The sequence below is a fragment of the Chinchilla lanigera genome, unplaced genomic scaffold (assembly GCF_000276665.1).
Source record: "Chinchilla lanigera isolate Chin_1 unplaced genomic scaffold, ChiLan1.0 scaffold00063, whole genome shotgun sequence".
Lineage (NCBI taxonomy): Eukaryota > Metazoa > Chordata > Mammalia > Rodentia > Chinchillidae > Chinchilla > Chinchilla lanigera.
In genome coordinates, this window is record NW_004955464.1 from 7,934,910 (window position 1) to 7,938,573 (window position 3,664).

At 41.7% G+C, this 3,664-nt stretch overlaps 1 pseudogene; it reads left to right on the forward strand.

Annotated features, from left to right (window-relative positions):
• Positions 1–854: 854 nt before the first annotated feature.
• LOC102028511 lies at positions 855–2,046 on the forward strand (annotated as a pseudogene).
• The last annotated feature ends 1,618 nt before the right edge of the window (positions 2,047–3,664 follow it).

Here is a 3,664-nt window from a genome sequence, read left to right on the forward strand (position 1 = left end):
GACTGAAAAGGTAATGAAACAAAAAAAGCCCACTACAGACTCAAAAAGGCCAGAAATGTAATTCAGTGGCACAGCGTCTGCCTGGCAAGCTCAAGGTCCTGAATTTGATTCTTGCTCCTCCCAAAAGAGAGAGACTCAACAGCAGATTTCAGCTGCAGAATGAAGAAAGAATTCATGAGCTTGAAAATTAATTAAAGGAGACTTTCTAGTCCAAAGAAGAGAAAGAAGAAAGAATGAGCAAAAACGAAGTCTCAGAGATCTATAGGATACGATCAAGCATACAGTATACACATAATGTGTCATGGAAGGAGAGAGAAAAGCAGAAAAATATTCTTGAAGAAATTATTGCCAATAACTTTCCAACTTTTATGAATAGCAATCTGTATATCAGAAGATTTCATTGAATACCAGATGGTACAAACCTAGAGATCTACACTAAGACACAGCATAACCAATGAGACAGCCAGAGGCACAGAGGGTAACTTTAAAGCAGCAAGAAAAAAGCAACTCAACATAGATGAGATATTCTGATAAGACTAATGGCAGTTTTTTTTTAAGTAACCTTATGAATATAAACATGAATACAAGCCACCAGGCAGAATCCTGCTACGTGTAAAAAGAATGCTACTAGTAAAATGAAATGTCCACTGCTATTAGTAAAATGAAATGTCCACAAAAAGACAACCAAGAATGTTCCTATCAACTGTAGGACAGCCAAAAATTATTTAACGACCCGTATGCTCACCAACAAATGAATAAATAAATGGATTATGGTACAGTCATACAATGGAATAATACTCCATTGTATTATTAAGTAAAAAGGAATGAAGTGGGCAGAGCAGCCCCCAAGGTAACCCGGTTGCTCAGGGAGCCCAGGCGCCTGCAAGCTGCTGATCTGGGAGAGGTGGCTGCGCAGCCTACTGGGCTTTGCTGGTGCCAACCTGCTGTTCTGGTTTCTTGCGCTGACTCCACAGAGAATTTATCATCTGGTTTCTGTCACGATTCATGGATGTGCCATTCTGCAAATAATAAAAGATACGGTTTAGTCTGGAGCAAGAGGTGCGTGGTTGTGGAGAAGCCTCAGCAAAAGCTGGGAAGTTATCAATTCCAAACCAGAAGAAAGACCCAAGCTCAGCCATTGTATTAGAGAATTATGGGTGAACTTCAGCATACTTCTTCAAGAAATGCCTCTTTAAACAGCAGAGTCCCAGGAAGTTTTGTCTCCTGGTCTGCAGTGTGTGCACATTTTTTACAATTTTGGGAAGTTACATTCCTGGGGTTACACTCAGCTATCTACTGATACTGTTTGCATTTTTATGTTCACTTAAACAGTACTGATATCGGACAAAAAATATACAGCAAAATCAAGTCAGTTCTGTTGAAACTAGATTTTGGAATCAGAGAATATATTAATCAGAAGAAATGTGAGTGATCTGAAACAGACAAAGACAAAGTCACAAAGATGACAGTGAATTAGACTTTTCTGCTCTTTGCCCTAAGATTAGCCTTACGGTTTCTGCTAAAGAGTTATCAGTGTCTGACACAGATATCTCAAAAGTATCCTGGACTGATAATAGGACCTTCAACCTTCCAGAAGGATACACTCTGCAGACAGATACTTCTGATGATCTTGACCGGCCTAGTGAGGAAGTTTTCTCTCGAGATCTTTCAGATTTTCCATCTGTAGAAAACAGCACAGGAACAATTGATGAAGATGAATTTTGCCTTGGATTGTCCACTGAGCTCAAGGGGAAAAAGAATCAGTTTGACAACGGCCACATACCAAGCAGAGAGATGCCGTCAGCAGCTGGGCTCCCTCTTCCTCTGAACAGTGACCAAGCTCTTCACCTGATGAGCAACCTGGATGGGGAGGTCATCACAGCCGCGGCAACAGCTGCTATCAAAGAGCAGCTAGGAAGGGACATGAGGGAAAAAATACAACGATGTATTTTAAATTTTTTTGAAAAAGAATGAACTACTTTAACTACTGTTGATCATCAACATAGATAAATCTCAAAAATGTTGAGTGCAATTAGGAAATACAGAGCCAGGCATGGTGGTGCATGCTTGTAATCTCAGCACTCGGGAGGCTGAGGCAGGAGGATTGCCACAAGTTTGAAACCAGCCTGGGCTACGCGTGAGTTCAAGGCTAGCCTGAATTACAGAGTGAGTGTCTCAAAAAGAAAGTAGGGAATACAAAAGTATATGCCACTTGACTCCATGTATATGTATATGATGTTAAACACTAGAAAACCCTAACCTGGGTGGTGGAAAAGAGCATAGTGTATACTCCTGCATGTGAGAGAGCTGATAGGAAAGGGTCATGAGGAAAGTCTGTGGTGTGATAGGAGTGTTCTATCTTGATGGGAGTAATTGGTTTTGTGAGCATACATTTCTGAAACTTACCAAACTATTATCGTGAGAGGTTTACATTTATTTCATTAATATAGAATTCAACACAAAAGGTGGGGGGATTAAGGAGTAAGGCTTCTGTCTTAGTCACTTTCCTCATCACTAGGACAGAATACTTGACACTACAACTTAAAGCAGTTGAGATTTATTCTGGCTCACACTCTGTAGAGGTTTCAGTCCATAGTCCACTGGCTCCAAAGCAGGACGGCACGGCCGGGGGGCGTGGCAGAAGCCGAGCCGCTGAGGCATGGAGGATGGCACTGTGAAGGCACCTTTTGAGGCAAGTCCTGCAGAAAGTGAGAGTGAGAACTATGGAGATATTTTAGAGACCGTGTTTCTCAGGGAGCGGGAAAGATGGATGAAAATGGTACTGAAAGTCGGAGCATCTGTAACATGTTCAAGAAACAACAAGGAGTGCAGTGTGGCTGGAGTGGGCTCAGCAAAACGTAGAACTGTTTAACATAGGGTTGTAGGAGTCAAGTTGAGTGGTCTGGAGCCTGAAGAGCCATGGAGGTCACAGCAAGGATTTGGATCCGAGCGAGATGGGAATCCACCGGGGTGTTGTGAAGAGAACACGGCATAACCTGGGATAGGTTAACTACTCTAGCTGTATCCAGAATTGACTCTGGGAGGTGGGGAGAACACCAGGGACAGAAGCAAAAGCAAAAGCTCACTTAAGGCAGACACGAAACAGTTGAAAGGAGAGGCGACAGCAGTTTGGATTGGGGTGGCAACAGAGAGGACTGTTAAAATCATAAAATTCTGGATGTATTTTAAAGGTAAAACCAATAGCATTTGCTATCTAATTCAATGTGAAATGTGGGAGAAAAGAGTAATAACGTCAAGAGATAATAACATCAAGTTTATTGGTTTGAATAGTCCCCCCCAAAAAGGAGTTGTCAGGAAGAGTTGGCTTGGAGATGAATATGAAGCCCAATTTTAACACATTACTTTTGAAGCAGTATTAATATTCAAGTGCCTATGCCAGAGAGGCCATTAGATAAACGGGTGTGGAGTGTGAGGAGAAATCCTAGCTGGAGAAATTAAAGGAAAGGTCAAGGAACTGAATTGTGAACATTGTGCAACATTTAGAAACCCCTTGTTTCTCAGCTGTTGTTGTTTTTGTACCTGTATCCCCGGCCCTAAAATGTATTATGGCTTCTTTTTTTTTTTTTTTTTTTTTGGTGGTACCGGGAATTGAACTCATGACCTCATGCTTGCAAAGCAGGCACTGTGCCACTGAGCTATATCC